The sequence below is a fragment of the Protopterus annectens genome, chromosome 7.part0 (genome assembly GCF_019279795.1).
Source record: "Protopterus annectens isolate FY-2018-M chromosome 7.part0, PAN1.0, whole genome shotgun sequence".
Taxonomy (NCBI): domain Eukaryota; kingdom Metazoa; phylum Chordata; order Ceratodontiformes; family Protopteridae; genus Protopterus; species Protopterus annectens.
This window is the reverse complement of record NC_056739.1, coordinates 1,805,741,529-1,805,765,279: the sequence shown is the minus strand read 5'-3', so window position 1 is coordinate 1,805,765,279 and position 23,751 is coordinate 1,805,741,529.

Genomic DNA, 23,751 nt, shown 5'->3' with positions numbered 1-23,751 from the left:
GGTGAGTAACTAGTTGAGAAAATCCAAATAAGTTTATGTTATGTATGGGAAATTGTAAATTATGTTTCTGCCAGTCAATGATGACATCAGCTAATATTACTGTTTCTAGAGAGAGATTTTGTGATACACATGGTAGGATACTTTCCAGAGTTGATAAGTTATTGCCAGGGGCTATGTATAAAGTTATAATGCAGAGACTTTTATTATTGTTTAATTTAAGGTAGGTGATCAATAGTTCGGCTTTGTCAAAGGAGGGTGTGGATTGGTTGTGAAGGGTTAGGGAAATAGAAGCAGGATATATTATTGCAAAACCGCCTAAATTTCTTTTAAGTCGGTCAGCTCTGAACATATTAAAGCCTGGGGAAGTACTTTGGTATCCTTTATGTCTGGTTTAAGCCAGGTTACAGTGATTACTAAACTATCAGCAGTTATCCAAGCATGCAACTCAGAAATTTCGTTGCACATGCTATGTGCATTTACTGAGATAAATTTAAGCCTATTTTGTGTACTTGGAATATGGGTTGAAGATGTGGATTGTGAGGTCTTGGGACCAGGGTTATGGTGGATGTCACCACAGAGAAGGAAGAATTTCAACACTATGTAGTAAAGACAGGATTTCATTTTGGTTAAACTGTCACTACATGTAATGTTAAACAGGTACAGCATAATATACTATAATAATGATACTAATAATATTAATAGTAATACAGTATAATATAATACAATATAATAATAGGGAGATTCACTGCTGAGTGAGCTGTCAAGATTTCAGCAAACTACTGGTCTGACCATGAGAATAGATTCTTATTAATCTCTTCAAATCAGATATGACCTAGAAAATTACCATCAGTTGAAGAGTATATTACATACTTTCTTGACAGTCAGTTTGGACTGATTCTTTTTCATTATCCAGTAACATAATTTACATTTTATTGGGCCCCTCATAGGATTTCTGAATTCATAAGAATTCATTATTGAGTACTTTGTCAACAAAGTGGTTAGAAAAACGTTTTATATAGCCCACCTAATCATGAAGGGATTCACATCTAGATCAGGGGAGGTCATCGTGCCTCTTTACTCATCCCTCATCAGGCCCATAATTGAGTACAATGCCCCTTTTGGGATGTACCTTACCAGACACCTGCAGCAACTGGAAAGACCCCAAAAGTACCTCACCAAGAGGATCAAAGGGCTCAAACAGATGCCATATGCTGCCCGTTTAAAGAAACTCCAGCTCTACTCAGTGGCATACCGCCCGCTCAGAGGCGATCTGTGCCTGACGTATAAAGCCATGTCCAACCCGGAATTAATGGACATGCTGCACCTCAGAAAATCCAAATCCCATAGAGCTACGCATTTAAGAGACTTGAACCTCAGCACTGAAATAAATAGGACATGCTGGAGGGACAGATTCATAACCCAGAGGCTCCCTTCACTCTGGAATAAAATCGCAGTCCAGGTTAGGCAGAGTCCCTCATTGACTCTCTTCAAGAGGAATCCTGATGAGTGGATGGGAGATCGTAGGTTTACCCCGGGTATCACTTCTGTGTCACTGTTAGACAGAGGCACAGTATACTAACCTCGAAAAAGGGCATAGCAAAATTAATTTAAAATGGGTGGCGAAAGCCAAACACACTCTGGCTAGGCTTATAAATGCCCTAGGGCAGATAGCCTAGTATGAACCTATGAACCTATGAGCACACAGTATGCTGACACTTTGAGCAAAAACAGTATGGTGCTTACAAGGGCAAAAGATAAATAAGAAGTGTGGGAGAAAGCTCCTTATTTACCGTAAGCAGATGTCCCTGCTCTCTGAACTCCAACTTTATTATTTTACCTCCAAGGTTGGTGCAGGTTCAAGAATGCAAAATTCATGACCTTGGCAACCTTGTCCAGCAAAACACTATCTCTAACATTAGAGACAGTATTTGTTTGATCATGCAGACATTGTTTAAGCAGTGATCTGCTCCTTAGCTGAAAATGTTTACCACTCACAAGAGCTAGTTTATTTGATAGAATACATATGAATTCTACCAGTTTTCCTGATAGTCTAAGAGGTTTTTAGCTAGTCTTTAAACATCACCTATGGCATTCTTGTGAGACATTGAAAATCAAATACTTATCTTTTTTAGAGCTCTGTTTTCTTCAGACTATGGCTATAGTCCATACAGATTTATGTTAGGATCTGCATGAGGAGAGATCTATGCCTAACATTCATGGCATTGTCAGACCCCACTCTGATGGATGCCCTGCATATCCATAAAACAAACAGCACCAGAATTACCCATTCCAAAGACTTAAACCTTGCCTGTAATATAAATTGGACCTGCTAGAGAAACAGGTAGGTATCCCAGAGACTACCCCTTCTCTGGAACAGGCTCCCCATCCATGTGAAACAGAGTTCCTCCCTAACCCAATTCAAATGTAACTTGGATAATTGGATGAGGAACAGGAAATTCATCCATGGCTTAGCATGTCTGTATCTAATGGACACAGGCAACCTGTAAGGGCCTATATTAGATAATCAAACTTTCTAAAGTTCGACTGTCATATGGTCGACACCATATGATCGAACTTTTAAAACTTCGAAAATCTAATAAAAAAAAACTACACAAAAAACCTACTTGAAAATTAAAATTTTAAGCAGGGGGGCATGCCCTCTGCACCCCCATACCCCCTGCTCTTTAAATATACAAACTCTGAGATTGGACTACAGTGCAGAAAAGGGAAATCTTCCCATTCTGCTCTGTATGGAGATCTCCATTAAAACGTTCGAACTTTCAAAAATTCAATCTTATGGTGTCAACCATATGACAGTCGAACTTTTGAAAGTTCGATCATCTAATATAGACCCACCTGTAAATGGTTCATCTCCCAGGCTCTTGCTTGTAAATGTTTCATCTCCCAAGCCCCTGCTTACACTTATCAAGGGAACCAGACCTTGTCAGAGATTTGTGATGCATGGCTAGGCTTAAAAAGGCCCTTGTGTTTGTTAGACTAGTAAACATGAATCTATGAACCTATGTAGCAATGAGAAGCACCAGTTACTGAGACATACTCCTAAGTCAACCATGTGTAATCATCCAAAAAACTATTTACCAGCATTGTGTATTTGATCTACAAAGCCCTGTTTGTAATTTATGCATCGCTGACAAACATCCATTACTGTGGCTCACACTTAGGGAAGCCATGCACAGTTGCCAGACATAAAAGTCATTAACATTGTGCATTTGAATTTTGATATTGCAATATATGTATATACTACTTCTCAATCTAGACTAATGCTGTTATTCTATGTGATATTTGTCTCTTTTGTTCTTCTTATAACAATGAACAACACACAGCTCAGGTCATTCCATTCCTTTTTGGTAGTTTTATTTATTTAGCTTTCCATGATAGCAGTCTGTCCAAAAACTCGATTTAGTGTCCAGTTTACCTACCTATAAATAAAGAAAAAGAAAATTCACTTAGAGAATGGAGCACAAAAATAACTAGTTATAGTGCTGCTTCAAGATACACATTATTAGGTGACCAAGGATAAGTTAGAACATGAGGCATTTTTAAAATAGGCAAACTATACATATTAAACAGTTGACTTTGTTCTTAGGTCCATGAAGATCATCTGTTTTAAGAGAGACCCAAGTCTCAGATATCATTTGTTTTTAGGTTAAGGCAAAGAAAAGCAACAAGTTTAAAAAGGAAGGTTAAAACAAATAGTAAACTGTTGCTTGAATCGCTTTTCTCAAGAAATAAGATTTCTTCAGTTGGTTTTACACAAGCCTGCACAACACACCAGATAAACCAAGCTACTTAACAGGAGTAGCTCCTTGCTTCTCTCACCCTGCCCAAGATAAGATCTCCATAGCTAATATTTAAATCCCAACTTTCTCATCCCTTATGATGACATTAATAGTGTGTTTATTTATTTATTTATTTATTTATTTTCTTACTTACTAGGGCAGATTCAATAAACCCTACCTAGATCGTGTATGGTAGTGCACTGTTTTGTATTCAGTAAGTGGCTTTACACATTGTGTAGTGCCATACAACCAAGGTAAACTCTGTGGCATGCTAATTACCACATAAGCAGCTGAATTGTGTGCAAATCAACCAATACAAGATGGAGGAGCTATTCAACAAGCTATAAAGCAATGGTGTAGACTCAGTGTTGGTTTTCCTTGTGAATTTCAAAACATATTGGAATACAGCCAAGGAAAGGAGTCTACACAGAAAGAATATTAGGGGCTGCTGTTGTTTTAATTCATGTGTATGTGCAACAGGCTAAAGTCTATGTTGCTGCTGATAGACTACAGCCAAAAAGGAGAAGAGTTTTCAGACTGCATTTAACTTATCACAATCTGCATGAGGTTGAAATCATAGAACACTACAGGGTAGATAGAGACACACTACAGGAACCCTGCAACCTCTGTTATCCTCAACTCAGACCCAGGGCAAACCGAGTGGGAACCAGTACCAGTGGAGATAAAGGTATGTGTAGCACTTTTAATATTTTAGTTACAGGAATCCTTCAGAGACAAACTGAGGCATGCTGGAGTGTCACAGGCATCAGCATCCAGGATCCTCCATCAGTTCTTGAATGCTATCCTCCAACATGCCAGTGACCACATCTATTTTCTCCATACTGCTGAGGACAGCGCCACAAATATGCAAACGTTTTACCCTGTAGCACACTACCGTGAAGTACTGGGTGCCATAGATTGTACACATACAGATATCAAGGCACCACCCAGGGACCAGGGAAGGGTCTACATAAATAGAAAAGGCTTCCACTCCAATAACTGCCAAGTCATGTGTTTTGCTAAAGGAATCATTTTGAATGTGTATGCTGGCAACCCATGCAGTTACCACAACTGACATATCTGGCACACCTCCCAACTCTATCACAGGGTCAATTATTGGAGGGATGCAGGTTATGCACTGGATCCATAGCTGATGATGCCCATCAGAAATACACACACACACCTGCTGAAGAATGCCATAATGAGGCACACACTCAAACCAGAAATATCATAGAGCATGTGTTTTAAATACACACACACACCTGCTGAAGAATGCAATAATGAGGCACACACTCAAACCAGAAATATCATAGAGCATGTGTTTGGACTACGTAAGTCTCGGTTCTGGTAGCTAGATACATCTGGGAGAGTCCTGAGTACAATCCACGTACATGTACTGAAATCTTCCCTGTCTGTGTCATGCTTCACAATATCATCCTGAGAAAACAGCTTCATCAGGATCAACAAGGTGAAGGGGAACACATCCCATCACCAATGGCAAGGTCGCCACAGCAACTGCAGGTGAGGAGTCAGAAGGGAAACCAGCAGCTGCTGTGGTTGTAAGCAGACATAGGCATGTTCAATATTCCCTAGCATTAACTAAGAGGCAATGCATAGCACACTCACGCACCACCCAAAGGGCTAAAACCTTGATCTTATTCACATATATATTGTGACACTGATGCCAGGCAATGCTCACAACTTTTACCTACCCATATAATGGCCGTGTACTCCTAGCATCAGACAGACTCAGCCCTGAATTAAAACTGTAGTAACTGCTGGATTTACAAGGTAAGTGTTGAACCTGGAGTGTTAAAACAGAATTGTGTAATAATACAAATGAATGGTATATCCTTGCGTGTTGTTACTTGGTAATGTAAGGAAATAAAAGGTGGGTCATTTGCACAGCAATGACTTTAACATGTAACATCAGAGACTTATGTGAATACATGTGTTCTCTATCAAGTAAGAGGCCTCAGGCATCAAAGACTTGCACATTCATACCTCTCAAAAGTATTGATGGTCATCGAAAGTCCTCAGTTTGGCCTCAGACTTTTGTATGGGAAAATCATTAAAGAAAGAAGATAGAAAGTAATGAGACACATTTCAGTTTCAGATTTCACAACCCTCAGTAGATTCTTAAAATAACTAATGCAAAAAACTGTTTATATTCTATCAATTGTCTAACTTTCTAAGACCAAAATATGTCAAAAGTACAATTAGCTAAACATCACCAACACAGATATACTATGCACTAAGTCAGCTATGCACCCTGAGTATCAGACACAATGTTTATGTATCCCTGAATCCAGAAGATAGAAAACAGTGATATGGCACACTTACCATAATTTGCATAGAATGTTGTGGGGGGGGAGGCAAGAAGCCTAGGCTGACACAAATGGTAAGTGAGTGTGTGTGTGTAAGAAAGAGAAGCAGGCATACACTTGGATACAGTAACAAATGGCCAGTGAGACAGAATGGCCTTCAAGCTCAATGGCTGAACCATGTAACTGTTGTGTGTGTGTCTGTATGGGCCTTCCAGGTGAAACTGGTGTGTATCTGCAAGAAAGCAGCCAAGCTCTGTGCTAGTTCTATGTCTTGGTATGTTGGACAGGTGTGAGCTTTGCATGATAGAGGTGGCAGTTCGTTGTTGTTGTACCCAACCATGAGAACTTGCTCTGCCAGGAGTTGCACTGGCATAACTACACCCACAGTCAGATGCACTGCTGCTACCTGAATGTGACTGATGTCTGCTGGATAAGCTGCCATCAGGAGGATGCCCAGGACCACAAACCCATGGCCTGCCACATCTGGGTGTAGACACTTCAACCACTTATGGAGCAGTGAATGTAGTACCACTATAAGAGTGTGATGGGGCATGGCCATATCGACTAACATCAGATGATGTGGCTGACCTACACCCACATGGATGCTGTCCCCCTCCCAGCAGATGTTCCATCACAGGCATTGTCTGTTCCAATGTGTCATTCATTTAATCCATTCAATCGGCAACACAGTGAAGGCAGTCATGCATGTCAGCCTGTGCCACATCTATAACCCTAAGTATTTCTCTGGAGGACCTATCGGAATGTGCCTCTGCCTCCATGATGGCATTAAACATTTGTCATGTGGCACAGGAAGACACACCTGGATTAGGTGGAGGATGGAGAGCAGACCTCCTCTGAGCATCCCTAACAACCCTCTTGCATGGCACCTCACCCACACTTTGGCTACAACCAGAGTCAATATGCACTGAAGCCACAGTAACCACACTACCCTGATTGAGTGTTTCACCCCCCCCATCTGTCCAGTATCTGAGGGCTGTGCTTTAACATCAGGTGGTAGGAGTCTTACACTTACACTGTCAAGATCACCTGTGATAATAAGCAACAAACACAGGAAAAGTATTAATACCTATATTACTATAGTCCAATATATGCTAACAAACAGTTGTGCCACTATACAGCAATACACATGACAGTCCTGACACCCACATCACAAACTAAATATTTTTTTGAACTGCTCATCAGTATTGACACAAAAATGTTTGGCCTACCATGTACAGATAATTCTAGGCTCCCTGCGATGCATGGTCCTGTAAGAAGTTAAGAAAAAGGTTAAGAACACCATCATCACAATGAACAGTAACACAGGGAGTTAAAACTTTTTGCCCTTATGTGTCCATTAATGATACTTTTAAAAAGAATCCCAAGCCTATGTGTAATCAACCAGAATGTGTTGTTAACTATATCAATCTACAACTATTCCCCCAAAAAGAAATTTATTGTTAAACAGAACTTAAGTATCATACCTCTCAACCTGGAAACATAAAAAATCTGGACAAGGCCCATGAAAAATAGGTACAAATCTATACGCTGATTAATATATAATTTGCACACAGAATTACGTAACCCCCACTCCAATGGAATTGTGGGATACCAACTTTCAAATGCAAAGTGAAGAACAGACAACGAAAATATGACACCAGAGTCCCTCTGCAGCCATTCCAATGTCCCATTACCTGGCTATTTTGCCTCATTTACCATAAAGACTAATGTGGTCATACTGCTTTCCTTCTACAATGATTATTTGGATTTTATGTTTACATTTACAGCACAATGCACAAACACTAATAGACATCTGCTAAACAAAGCAATACTGTCTCACAATGAAAGTAGACTTGGCATTAAAATGTCTCTGCCCTTGAAACTCACATTCATTGAAAAAGCATTGAAACCCACACCACATACAAAGAAAATGCATCTGGCCAGTGGTGGATAAAGATTACCTTTGGGCTGTTTTCAAATCATTGGCCCCTTGCACACAAAACAAGAAACATACATGTGTTCTTTTCTTTGATACACCTTCCTGACTTTATTAAATTATACTCCTTGTATAATACAGCACATTTGTTAGAGTGCATTTAAAATTTATTGTTTGAACATTTTTCCAGTAGGCTGTACTGTAGGCAATGAAACAAAATGCATGAACCAATAATGACAAAACTGCCCAATTCAGAACATTTCCATCATAAAAGTCTACTTCCACACCCACACTATAAATAGAATGACAGTAGTGTAAGCCATAGGTATCTTGCACAGCTTCTCGCACTTATTTTCAATTTCAGTTTTTTTGGGGGGGTACAAAAGACCAAAAACCAGGGACACATTTTAAACATTACTTGTATAATTTTGGAAAGTTGCTAGAATAAAATGTGTTACCACCATGCATTTCACTGGCAAGTCTTGAACCCAGGACCCTGTGCACTACAGTCAGAGCAATATACAGCTATGCCAAATCAGCAGTTTCCTGAAAGATAGGAAGAATGAAACTTAAATGGCTATCATTTAGTGAATTGAGTTCTCACTTCTCATCATAACTCTCAACCTCTTAGCACAAAAAACCTGGACAAAGCCAATAATGGGGGAATACAAATTCAGTTATCACTTCTCCAGCAGAAATTACAGTTTTTGTCAAAGCATGTTTAAAATAGCCTCTCTAGGAAGCAAACTTCTCAGATGTAAGTCTGGCATGGAAAAGAGAATGATATAGGCAATATGAGCAACAATGAATGGGCCAGTTAACATTTGTAATGTCTATGGCTGCAACATAGGCTCACCACAGTTTTTCCATGAACTTTTCAGTTCTTTGGAAGCAAGCAAGAGCAGACATCACCAATCATTTTATCTGGTAATTTAAAGGAATTCTGGATTCAGTGGAGACAGAACCATCCCTTAAAATGAAAGCATGTGTGGGTTAAAAAAAAGATCACTGACTAAATGAAGTAAGCAGGTTTAGAATACATGCTGAGAATGCTGCACCAGCAGGGAAGACAATTTTACTATATATCCCCAAGCAGGCAAAGCTCATGTAGGCTACATTACTGACTCATTTCACACTACTACGGGTAGTGTGATGTTTTGAGATACTTACAACACCATTATCTGACCATCTGGCAGAAACTTGTTAGTTATCATCATTAAGCATGATAAACAGAACAAACATTACAAGATGGATGTCTTAATCCTGTAAGAATCAAACCTTTGGGCAGGCATTAGGGAAAAGACAGAAACTTTCACCCATAGTAATTTCTGTTGTAGTTTTCCCATTAGAATGTGGTGAGATTCTTTCATGTTCAAGTTTCAGAATTTGTGTAGGTGGCCCAAAGCTCAAAACCTAGAGAAGAAAACAGATGTCCACATATTTCAGCTAGATTGAGAAGTCCAATATACATAGCAGGCTTGCATAGTCTTTAAACAATAATAAACAAAGAAGCAAACGAGGGGCTAGAATAATTCTAACAATTTGTTAACTAATAATGGGGGTATTAAAGAAAAATGTGTCAGTTACTACCACAAATACTATGTAGACCTAATGTCACAGAGGGAGAATGTGACTAGCAAGTTATTATTTTTTGTTAGCTACATTGCTCTTCCATTCATGTAAGTATGTGGTAGCATAGTAGCTTAGCATTTTACAGCTGAAGAAATAGATACAACCATGTTAAACACTTCCGTGTGTAAAGTTCCTCATCTGAATGGGGCTAATAGTGAAATTTACAAAGTGATACAAGCTCCTTTGATTTCCCTGCTAACATCGCTGTTTAGAGCTTTTCAAGTAGAATGGATAATAAAAACATCTTTATCATCAGTAATTATAGTTCTGCCTAACTTTGGCAAAGATCACTTTAAAATACAAACTTATTCTTTTCTCACATTAGGGAAACTGTGTGCCAGGTTTAGAGCAGACAGACTCAAAAATACCTTGCTTTCCCTTATTCTACACCCCAGGCAATTTCTGTTACTGGCCACTTCAGTGTGGCTCACTTACACATCGTGTGTGTGTGTGTGTGTGTGTGTGTGTGTGTGTGTGTGTGTGTGTGCAGAAACACACACACACACACACACACACACACACACACACACACACGTTTCCTTACTTGATATTGCAGGTCAGTGGCCACCGTCCGTTCCCCGAACATAATCCATTCAGTGCCATTCATTCCCACCTGCTCACATTTATAATCCATTCAGTGCCATTTGTTCTCACATTTGTAATCCATTAATCCATTCAGTGCCAACCTGCCGTTCATTCTCGAATTTCTGGAGTACCATTCCCACTCACATTTGAGCAGCCAAGCCAGCCAGAAATGCACACATGACATGAGCTCCTCGAGCTCAGTTCTGACAGGCTGCTTGCCCTGACAAAGATGACATCATCACGCAAGTGATGACGTCAGCTCCGTCAGCACGAAAATTAAAAAACAAAGAAAAAAATCAGAAATGAAGGGGTGCCACTCAGGAATCGTGGCACCCCTTCATTTAAACCCCAAATCTTGATAAAAAATGACTAATTTGGTATGGTTGGGAGGTGTGTTAAGTACTGCTGTCAATGTTTTACTATACAAGAAGTATTTAACAATTGAGATAGGTAAGCCTAACCTGGAAGCTTCTCCTGGAACAAACTTGTGCTCCCTCAAACAGCAGCACCAACGGCAATAACATACTGTTATGCAGTTTCCAGTGAGCTGTCTGGATCCTTGACAGTGAACAGGAACTCTTCATTTGGTGTCAGTGGTGGTTCTGTAGCAGGCCCCCAGTAGCCATCTGTTAACAGGCCACTGTAGCTGCTCTCTGCCGAACCAATGAAGTCATGTCAGTGGCCCTATGGCACACCTGATCATATGTCCTGCTCTGGCCACCTACTGTATTCACATCAGCCACTATCTGCTGGCAAATTTGCATTCTGCCAGACATATCCCCACTTCCCCTTTCAAGCAAAAAGGCACCATGTCACCTAAATGCTTCCACAATTACTTCACTCTCAGGGTCACAAAAAGGGCGTTTGCCAGGATTAGGATGCCTGGGTTCTATAGTCCTAGCTGACATGAAACACAAAAGAAGGATAATACACATAAGTATTGCATAAATAGAAGCCCTGCTTTGATATAACACATAAAAGGTAGTATTTCATTATTACCCACTGGAGAAACATAAAACAGTCATGATATTCAAATATAAAAATGACTTGTGTGGTTCCAACATATTGCAATCACACACAAAACAAGGTTAGATCCAAAACAAGTAGTGTAACAATAGCAAATTTTGTTTGTGCCAACACAGAAATGCAACTTGGCTCTCCCACCGCCAAAGCAACAGGCAAAATAATGCACTTTGCTAAGAAATCATCAGTGAAATGCTAAAAGTGCTATCAAATAAACTGTCCCTGAAACGTGCACACATTTACATCAGAACATTCCATTTTATGCAATTGCCAGTCATGTCTGCCTGTGGTCAGCACTCCCCTAGAGGTGTGTATGGTCCATCCTTGAAGGCTAACACCCCCTGTGACATTGACAATATAGGACATTTACATTTCACAGAAGTAGCAATAGAAAAGTGTAAAGAAAAAAGCGTTGTAACATTAGCACTTGTGATGACAGTTAATAAGACCATGCATCTGAGAAAGTAAAATGCCCTGACAAACATGCCTATGCCATCAGTACACTTTTAGAATTATATACAGGTAACAGTAGCATTTGCTAATGTTATTTACATATATAAAACAGATTTGTCTTACTGACATTTCAGCATATCCAGTATCTTCTTCTGCTTCTTTCGGCTTTTTCCCGGTTAGGGGTCGCCACAGTGGATCACCTGTCCACTCATGATTGGCAGTGGAGTTTTACAGTGTCGAGTTGCCAGCCCAGTGCCCAACCTTCCACAAAAGGCACACACACACACTCACACCTAGGGCCAATTTAGAGTGTCCAATCCACCTACAGCATGTCTTTGGGATGTGGGAGGAAACTGGAGCACCCAGAGGAAACCCACGCGGCCACAGGGAGGACATGCAGACTCCACACAGAAGGCACCCCAGCCGAGAATTGAACCGGAGAATTCAGCATATCCAGTATATAGCTGAAAAATGCAAGCATGCCTTATCAAGATCAGTAGTCTTCTGTGCAAATAAATCCCAAAGTAATATCTTCTTCTCTGTTATCACATAAACAAGTCTCCTCACCTTCAGGTTCCCTAGCTACATGGTTCCCTTTTTATAGTGTAGATTCAGGCTGTGAGCACAGTGAAGATGCAAATGAGGTGTGAACTCATTAGAATTGCTGAATCCAAAATATTTGGCTCCATGTAGCAGATGTAAACATATTGCAGGTACTCCCTCAGTGTTTGTTGCTAATGGATTGCAACTGTGAATGATTACTGCTAGGGAGAAGGAAAGCACAACAGCAATTCAGGCTCCATTACCTCCAGTGGGTTTGTCAGCCTTGTTAGACTTACAAAGTGTATAAGTAATTGTATCAAGGTTTTAGGTGTAAGTAAGCAGCACACATTTCACAGTTTTTGTTCAGTAACATCCAACATCTACTTCATTTTCTGACAACTGTATATTATTGCCATTTGATATCCTCACACATTTTAAGGACAATGATACAGAATGCTTTATACACTGCATGTCTCAGATTACTGGTTAGATAAGACAAGAATGAGCAACAAACACAGAGAGATAGTTAGACCTGCATTTATGCAAGCAATAGTCATAAATGGTTGTGTGATCACTCAGTGCATGACATCTGAAATTAATACATGTACAAACAACTGTCAAATCTTTTGTTAGTACTGTGAATGATGTTGCAGTTGGTTGTATGCACAATGATTTTAATTCTCTGCTGCAAAGTTGTTTGTCTGGCAAAGAGGGATAAGACACCCTTAATGTGTTTTGAAGGTTCATTGGAGTGAGAGTTCAAATCCAGACCTGTGTAAAAATATTTAATGTACACCAATATACATTTTGTAGTGTTGTTTATTTAATAGATTTCTTCATCTCACCTACTTTTCCTTTTTTTAATGCCAGTGCTTGTGCAATGCACACTTCATCACAATCAAGGGAAATGGAAAAATACAATGAATGTCAGGTTTGGCTGTGCTTATCTCATTTGTCTGATGCTAAGCAGTGTGCAAACCAGGATTGGTGGCCCACACAGGAAGCAGACATAACACCTGTAGACAGGGAGTAGACAGTGTAAAGGTCAAAGGGATACATTGTTGCAGTTTTTGCTTTCCATCATGCAACACCTCTAAGTAACATTGCAAATCAGTTAGCAAGCTTCCCCAACACCTGCAGCCATTGAAACCTGCAGACAGGATGCAGACAGTCAACAATTTCAAAAAGGATCCATTCTATTAATTCTATTGGACACCACACAACACACTAAGCGGTGTTGCATGGCAGTTAACACACAGAACTTAAGAATGAATAGGGAATTATGTAACTGTTGTATAACCATTTCTGTGGCAGCAGATGTAAGTGAAGGGTTGTAATACAGATGATCCTAGGTTCTAATACAGGAAGTGCAACATATTTTACTGTTGTGACAGTCCAGTTTATAGTAATGAACAGGAAAATATACAAGTGCTATTTAAATATTCTCGTGGCAACAGGTGTAAGTGTAGGGCTGCCATACACATCATCCTGGGTTCTAATACAAGAAATTCCAGACAGTTTTAATGTTGTTCCATTTCATATTGTATTATATATCACTTATAACACTTTATAAATAGTTATAAATAGTGGAGCTGATATGAATTACATGTATGAGGGATAAGACACCCTTACTGTGTTTTGAAGGTTCAGATGTATGACTGAGGGTATACTGTCTACTATGTTTCTGTAAGTATAATTCTGCTATCTTGACTTGGATGGTCTTTACACTTAAATAAGACACATATACAAATGATTGTATATAGAAGGACCTTGTCAGGTCACACACATACATGGTTAACACCTCAATCTGTCATCTGTATTTATGAATGATTCATGGCAATCATTGAGAAGCACTTCTTTGGTGGCAAAGATGGAAAATCACCAATGTGGAAGAAAAAGTTTTGACCCTTATGCATAGGTTTGAATCCCACACTGTAAAAATCAGTTTTAGCAGTGCATAAAGTGAAACAAACATGTCAGATCAGGACATTAATGCCCCCCGGTGCATATTAGCAAAGTTAAATCACCTAACAGTTACAGCACTCAAACTAATGTCAAGTGACATATTAACCTTTCAATTTCAAAAACTTGCTTTCTTCCCTGCTTGAAATTGTTGCTCTCCACTTAACATTGTGCAAACATGGTTGGCATCATTTCTTGAGTTTACATACTACCAGTAAAAGTGATAACAGGAATTGGCAGGAAATATTTGCTATTGCTTTGGGATTAGACATGTCTGGTGTTAGAGGGGAAAGTGCTCAATTTAGGGTGCAGAGGTGGGGTGTTTAGGAGTCCAGAATATTTATTGGACTCCTGATAAAGTGCCATAGCCAATGGCTTCTGCAGGAGGACTATTCTGGCTCCCAGTATAAGTCTGAGGCTTGGAATAGTCTGGCCAAGGCTGTATCCAGAGCGACTGGCATCTCACGCACTAGAGAACAGTGTGGTCACCACTTCAATGACCTAAAAAGGAGCAAGAGGGATGCACTCAACCAGTGGTTGGGTGAGTTTCAAACTACCGACATCCCACACTTTTATGAGTATGCTAATAAAGAGAATTTATAATACACAGAAAGCTAAACATAGGCAAGACTGATATGCATAATGCTCTTCTTTTCTTTTCTTTTCTTTTCTTTTTGCTTCACAGCTAATCCTGAAATTGTGGTGAATAGACAGGTTCATGCTGATCATCTGTATAGACTGAGGGAAGCAAGTGGTATTTATGCAGCACAAGAGAAGTATTATTGTAGCTTTAAAAGTTATAGAAAATGTTTTGTTTTCTGTAGATTAGTATCAAAGTAAGCATACATATCCTAACTATAAAAGCAAGTATGCATGCATAAGTCTGTAGAATAAACCAGCTTTAGGAGTCAAGTTTAAGACTGCAGTCAGGAGTTGTGCATTCAAATACCATAACTAACAACTATACAATGCTGAAATTATTTAATAATGTTACATAAATTAAAATCTATACAAGTGGCATAAATGCCCTGCTGTTAACTGTAATCTGTATAAATGGACCAAACATATGTGCAATATTTGCACATTGCAAGGATTACTTTGAGCAATTCACAATTATAGTTTGTAGTTGTTAGGGCATATACTTATATGCAATGCTTCAGATAAAATAGTTGTATAATTGTGATAATGCATTGTATGTCACATATGATGGTACGGATTTTATATATTTTTTTCTCTCATACCAACCATTATCTCTTTATTTTATTTTCTATTCTGTGTCATCAAAATATCTCCATGTCATCTATGTGTACCAATTCACTAAATGCTTCACAGCACAGTGAGGTAGGTCAACCCCAGTAGGTCAGCCTGACCCAGCTCCACTGGCTCCATTACTGATGATCAGTACATCTGGGAACCAACCTGGTAGTACTGTCTCTGCTGCCTCTGAACTACCTGCTACCCTCAGGTAGTACTACCCCAGAAGCTGGTGCTGTGGTACCTCCAAGAGTATTGGCAGAGGTGGGGATTTCAGCACTCTCTAGGAGATGCCATGGTTGATGCTTAAGGTCTTGCACAGCACCATTGGTGTAGATCTATGCTGGATGGAGAGACTGCTCTTCCTCATGGTCCATAGGAGGAGGAGAAGTCAAACACTCCAGCAGCCAGTGAAATAAGGGGACAATGATGACAGTCCTGCAGGTGAGGACTAGATTCTCACTGTCCTCATGTTTGGTGGGCATGAGCTTGCATTGTCCCTCTGCTCAGCCTAACCATGGTGTTCCCCAAACTTTTCTGTCCCTCACAGTCCCTGTGTCTTGTCTTGCTTGTCCTGTTTGTTTACATTTGCTTCCTCTCCTACCTAACTTAACTGACTCAGAAATACCAACATCCTTTACCCAGCATTTCTCTCTTACTAAAGCAAAAAAAAAAATGGCCACCTGTCTCACAAAAAAAATATTGTCCCACACATAGCTCTCAAATTCACACACATGTCTTCTTCACAAACTTGGTTTGGCCAATTGGCTATACAACATGATTGCTTTGTTGTCAACCCTCTTTGTGGAGGTGACAGTCTAATTTCAGCTAACATTCTGTACATATTTTCATTTTTTTAAACTATTGAAATGGATGACTATGGTTCTTTCCTACCATCCTCTTACACATTCTTATATTGCTTTCCCTTTGTTTTTCCCCCTGCTTTCCCACAATTTCATCACTTTCCTGTCTACCCCATTTTAACACCTACAATCTGGTCAAAAAATAAAATTACACACAACGTACATAAGTACCAAAAAAAAAAACAATGGAGCCTTTCACTTTTTGGTGTCTATGTTTGTGCAAAGTTTGGCATTGTGCACCAATGCCAAGTGATGATGAACATCTGTCATGTGGTGCAGCTATCTCTGTGCAATGCCACTTAAACCCTCTGTGCCACGTCAGCACACAGTAACACATGGTGAATGTAGTGTAAAGTATAGTTTCATTGCATTATCATTACTTATTTAAAAGTATTACATTTACCTGGATTCAAACCCTATATCATCTGGCCTCAAAAAGAAATGATTCAATGCATTTATACCTGCTGTCAGAGAGTCAGCTAAGCAGCAGGTATGTTTCATACCCTCAATGTAGAGAACTCTTAGAAGTTTAACATTGAGGTTCATGTTTATGCACTGCTTAACTGTGTGGAAACAGGGAAAATGGTAGAATTGTGTAAAGTATTACATTTACCTGGATTCAAACCCTATATCATCTGGCCTCAAAAAGTAATGTATCAATGCATTTACACCTGCTGTCAGAGGGTCAGCTAAGCAGCAGTTATGTTTCATGCCCTCAATGCCGAGAACTCTTAGAAGTTTAACATTGAGGTTCATGTTTATGCACTGCTTAACTGTGTGGAAACAGGGAAGCAGTAGAAATGTGTATCTGACATGGGAAAAACACTTTGCCATCGCACAAACCCGATGCTCGGCTGCGCCCTATATAAAGTGGACAACAGCATGTATTACTTTTGTTTACTGTACATTTAGTGTTCATGACATGAAACTGCACTTGGAAACAGAAAAAAATGAAGGCACTCTCTAAGAAAATATCACTTATTTATAATGCAACCATCTGTTAACTCCCCCCATGCACTGCAGCATTGGTCTCTCAGTACTTGTTCACAAATATATCAACTACACTACATAAGTTAATAACAAGTGTTGTGCTATATAACATTTACATCCTTAGAATATCAATACACATTAAGAGTTTCCAGTACTTGTAGTAATGTCAAAACCTGTTTGCATATAGCTTGTAAAGCTGTCTCTTAAAGTATTCCTGCACATTGGAATACAACCACTAAATATGACACATTGCACACTCATCAATGCAGAACTTGAAATATCTTAATAGTTGAACATGCTTATACATCCATTTCCTGCAGGCCTCCCAACATCTTATCTCCCAACATCCAGTGCTGTTGACATCCACTGGAAATTGTCCTGCAGCCTTATAAAAGTCAGACATGTGCTGTAGTGCTTGTATAAAGTATTGAGTTCTCTAGTCTCTGTACTTAGAAAGATAGGGTTTCTGTTCTCACTACAGTCAACAGTGACCATGTGTGTGTGTGTGTGTGTGTGTGTGTGTGTGTGTGTGTGTGTGTGTGTGTGTGTGTGTGTGTGTCCATCTCCTTATAGGAACATAAGTGTGTATCCTACAGTTATCACTCCAATCCCATGGCTTGCCAGTATTCTGACACTTGCATATGCCGGCACATCCATTTCATTCAGGCCTCCCAACATCTTCTGTCCAAAACCCAGTGTTGATGTCATCCACTATAAGTTGTCCTGCAGCTTTGTAAAAGTCAGATTTGTGCTATTGAACTTGCATAAATTACTGAGTTCTCTAGGTTGTGTATCTTAGATAGGTAGAGGTTTTGTTCTCACTGCAGTCACCTGGGAGGTGTGTGTGTGTGTGTGGGGGGGTATGTGTGTTTGTGTCCTATCTAGTCAGAGGAACCAAAGTATGTATCCAACTATTAACACTCCAATCCCATGGACTGCTAATATTTCAACACTTGCACATGCCTACACATCGATTTCATGCAGGCTTCCCAACATCTTCTCTCCAACATCCAATGCTGATGTCATCCACTATAAGTAGTCCTGCAGCCTTGTAAAAGTCAGACTTGTACCATAGCACTTGGGTAAGGTACTGAGTTTTCTAGTCTGTGTACTTAGATAGGTAGGGGTTCTGATCTCAATGCAGTCAACTGGAGTGGGTGTATGTTTGTGTACTTGCTTGACATTACAGAGAGGATTTTATGCCAGCATGTGGACACTGCTATTACCATTTTCTCCTCAACAGATACTGCTAATGTCATCACCTATAAACTGTTGTCTGACAATTTCCAAGTCAGACTTGAGCTATGGCACTTGCCTTAAATACAGACCTCTCTAGTTGATGTACTTCAATACGTAGGAGTTCTGTTCTCACTGCTCTCAAATGATGTGGGTGTGGTTTGTGCACTTGCGTGACATTAGAGAGAGCATTTTACACCAGCATGTGGGACACTGCTATTACCTTTTTACCTTTTTCCTGTCACCAGACTCTGCTGATGTCATCAGCTATAGCTGATTTGTGGATATGTAGTATTCCCATCAGGGCAGGGTCAGCGACTGGCGTGTAGGCCAAGTTACCTCATCCTATACAATACAGATTACAGTGGCAGGACTTTCAGTCTATCCACATACATCATGGCATGGTTTGTAGGCCCTGTATTTAATTTGTTGAGAAATCCCCATGGTGTCTCCAGCTGCTGCAGGTGTCTGGTGAGGTACATGCAAAAGGGAGCATTATACTCTTATTAGTGTTCTTATGAAGTTCAGATACAGTGCTGTTATGTCATCCTCAGATCTGGATACAATGGGCTGATTTAGGAGGTGCACAAAGTAGCATTTCCATACCACTGTGGACACTTGGTGGTCAAAGTTCAGATTGCTATCTAAGTGTGTTCTGAGGCCTTACACCACCGGTATTCAGCATAGGGAGAGTGTTGTCAATGCTGTAATTAGTATAGAATTCCTCTTTGCAGAATACCATAATAATGACACATTGTTGTGTTTATTTGTAAACTGTGTGGCTTTGGCACCAATCATTTGTCTGTGTTAGCTCCTCCTGTAGTGAATCATCACTGGTGAACTCAGTGATTGCACATAATATGCAAGAATCAGCAAACTTGGTAAGCCAGAGGTCATATACTTTAGCCTGGACTGTCAAGAAATACATTCCAAATATTAAAGGGCCAAGCACAGATCCTCGAGGTATGCTAATGGTGACAGGTCTACTTAGAGCTTGATTCACCAACATTCACAGTATGTTCATAGGTTCATCTCTATCTCGAGGATTTTTACAAGCCCTAGCCCATAGTTTTTTTAACTACGCCACCCCTTAGGGTTTGGGGAACTATGCCCATTATTTTGCTGCTGCCTCTGCGAAGCAGTGACACTGAGGTAATCCCTGGGGTATACTTGCGATCTCCCATCCGCCACAGGTGCTTTGCCCTCACATACCCCGGATTTTTGTTCCAGCATAGGGAGTCTTTGGGTAATGAATCTATCCCTCTCCACGTTCTATTATAATGGTGTCAAGGGTTTAGTCTCCCGCTCTTGTGGCTCTGATGGATCTAGATTTTTGAGGTGAAGCATGTACATCAAGTCAGGGTTTGATAATGCCTTGTATGTCAGGCACAGGTCACCCAACCTTGTTTTTCCGAAGGGTATGAGGCATTTAACTTTAGGCCGTGGCTCTGGCACCAGTTATCCGTATCTGTGAGACCCTTCTGAAGGATATCTGTGTCAGATGTGTTTCGACTACGGCACCCAGTTTGCAGTCATCTGCAAACTTTGTCATCATAACCCCCGTGGTTTGCTTGTACTTCGGAAAAGTAGTGGGTGAATTTTCAGGGTCGGTGGAGGCAACGCCTTTGTGAAGTGGGACTACAGTCCAGGCGCCACTCCCTGCACGTATCCCCGAGGTGAGATGCTGTGTTTTTGCTTTTGAGGCGCCGTTCTCACTTGGGCATTAGAGATGTTTGGGGTTTGGGGAGGAGAAGTTTGCACTGAACCTGTCAGCCAGTATGTTGGCAATGTCTGTAGGATCAGTAATCTTCTCTGCTTTCGAGAAGTTCTTTACTGTGGTCTTTTGGGGCCTGTAACATGCATACAATTTGTAGAGCAGTCTTGCCTATGGTTAACTGCACCTGGATGGTCTCCGATGCATCGTGCGTTGCCACCAATCTTGAGAAGGGCCCAAAGTGAGTGCATTTACAGGTGCAAGCCGTCCCGCAGTAGCAGCGTGGCTTTTCATGTAGTCCAAGGAGGTACGTCTCAGGTCGTTTACACCAAGCGTGGTAGTACTGTACCTGCTGTTGAGAGACTGGAGTGCTTATGTATTGTGGCGGATTCTAGCGCCCGACAGTCTGGTGGCGGGGCGTGGGACGCCAGTGTGTCTGACGAAAGGTGCCTTTTTGGGGTTTTTTTGGGGTGCTATCTATAACACTTGCTACTGCGCCGCTGCTGCTCTAGCAAGCAACGCAACTCTGCTTGCTAATTAAGTCGCTAAAAATAATGCGTGCTTAAGCGTTTTTATACCAGGGGCTGGGAACTACAAACAAAGCCATTTTTTTTTTTTTTTTTTTTTTTCTCAACTTATTATCAAGAAAATTAACTTTTTCAAATGACCAATAAACTACTAGTTACCAAGAGATTTTTTTTTTTTTTTTTTTTCGCAACAAAATATACTTATTATCAAGAAAAGTCGCTTTTTCAGCCAAGAGATTTTTTTTTTTTTTTTTTTCTCAAAGAACAAAGTCGCTTTTTCGTCTGTGCTGAGTAGTCAGTGAGCCAATTGGTTAATGACCTAGTGATGTAAGGGTTAATCTCCAGTGTATAGAGTTTCTCAATGGTACCTGAGTGGGGAGTTGTGCCCAAACCCTAGGCCAGATCAAGACAGGTAGCATGCACTGTCTTACCTTCATCCAGGCCTATCACACAGAATCAATGGGCTGTGACAACATCACAGATCACATACAGCATGACTCAGAACATACACTTAGCCTGACTCGGTTGAGTACACACTTCAACACATCCTCCACATGGACTACGTTCCCATAGAAGGGTGTAAATTATCATGCATCCATCTGAGTTGGGGGGACAGCACCTGCTGCATGCATGTATAGACACATCCTGACTCTTCTCATCTGTGAAGTAAACCAACAGCTCATCATGGACCTTTTCTAAATGGACACTAGCAATATCCCAGCTGCGTGCAATACATGTGTGAGTTGTTAATGCTACATCCATGTCTGTTACATCTGTTAGATGGCATCAAAGAGGTCATCAAGGGCATGCGTGATGACAACACTATCATCCTGTGGAACTTTTTCCAAACCAAAGCATTTGACACAAGTCCACACTAAGATATTCACTCAACACTGTCAGATGTGACCATAAACACCTATATCACCAAGTGGGTAGACTACTGGATCACATATATAGCATCTAAATAAGTTGAAATGTGTGAAGTGACCTATACCTTGGGTCCAGTGATCAGGTCAGTACATCAGGGTTGTCTGCTAGGCCCTTTCCTGTCCATTATTTAAGTCTCAGATGTCAAGAATGACATACACATAGTATGTCCAAACAGCTGTCTGGGGGACTACAGATTGTGGGCAATCATTGACTCCAGCTGTTAATTTAGAATAACACAGACAGTATCAACACACACCAAAGACTGCTGCCACAGTCATGACAAAACGTGAGATGAAACAAAAACATTGGGGGGATTTGTTATATTATGAAAACAAATGCACAACCCAATGATAATGTAAACATCACACCCTATATGCAGACCAATTGGCATGTGACCTGTGTTCTGGGGTAGATGGTATGTGGAACATCCACTAGCATGTGGCCACAGTGGTGAGTACTCCCTTGTACGTAACACAACTACTGAGTATGTTCATGACATCCACATCAAAGGCCATAATACCTCCACAGTTCACAGCCTTCATTACACCAAATATTAAATACAATCCACCCTTCTTTGTGTACCTCACTACACATTTTCCATTGATGTGTAACTGAAGTGTACAACCTTTGCCACAGTGAGCTGTCAAACATCTTATTGGCCATGCCTAAATATTATTTTTGTTTCATAAACATTACTGTCTGATGGTGCAGAATCCCCATCAAGGTATTATACCAAATACATGTGTGATACTTGATCCAGTGATGCACACAGTACATACATAGCTGTTTGACAACATTGAAGGTATGGGTTACATTCCTGACAGTGTGGCTTGTGCCATATATATGCCATACACACCAGTCAACTAGCCTGTACTGATCATAATGTCACATACAGGTATAGCAGTGTCCCTCCTAACACCTCCAACAGATATTGCAGTGTCAGGACAGTGTGTTTGATTACCTTCATAGACTGCTGACATGTCATAATAGTTGTACAAGTGCGTTCATGCAGAACCATCTATGATCTCTCAGAATCACATATGTTGTGTCAGAGATATGGGATTACTGGTGGTATTATTCTGATATTCAAAAGCACAGTTGATGGAGGACACACCACGACAATGAGAAGTAGACCGTTTATTAAAATGACATATAGTAAAACGAAAAACAAAAATAATGCATTCTCAGTAAGCGCTTTCTCATTCTACCTGAATGCTTCATCAGACTATTAAGAACACATAACTTCTGCTATCTCTTAAATATCCTGTCTCCGTTATTTCATAGCCAACATACATCGTTATTTCATTAGTATATTTAGAATAGCATCATGTGATTATGTAGTTAGTATTTGTTCCTTTAATGCAGTGCTTATTCATATGTATTAAAAACTATCATGAATATAAATATAAATATAAACATGTAACACAATATTTTTCAATATATTTATCTTCCAATAATCTATAAACCTATGTATACTTAGCATATATGCAAATATACATACATATGGGTGCAGCTAAACTTAAAGGAATGTTTGTGTTAAAAGGCTGCTTATATCTGCCATCTATAAAAGCATATCTTCTAAAACAGTATCACCATTCTAAAAAGATAGCGTAAACATGCATAGCGGCATGTATAATCACTCGGCATATATCAGTACAAAATCCAGCGTCTTATTGAAAAGACATACATTTCTAAACTACCTACTATAAAGTGCTTGGTGCTTCATATAAAATATATCCTATAAAATAGCATTATTGTTCTGAAAAACTTATCTTAAGGACATGTATTTCTGAACTACCTACTATAAAGTGCTTAGTGCTTCATATAACATATCCTCTAAAATACCTTTACTAATCTAAAAACATAATGTAAACATGGATCATGACATGTATTCTCTTTCAGCATATATCGGTGCAGAATCTAGCAACTTATCATAGAAACATACATTTCTGGACTCCCTACTGTAAAGTGTTTTG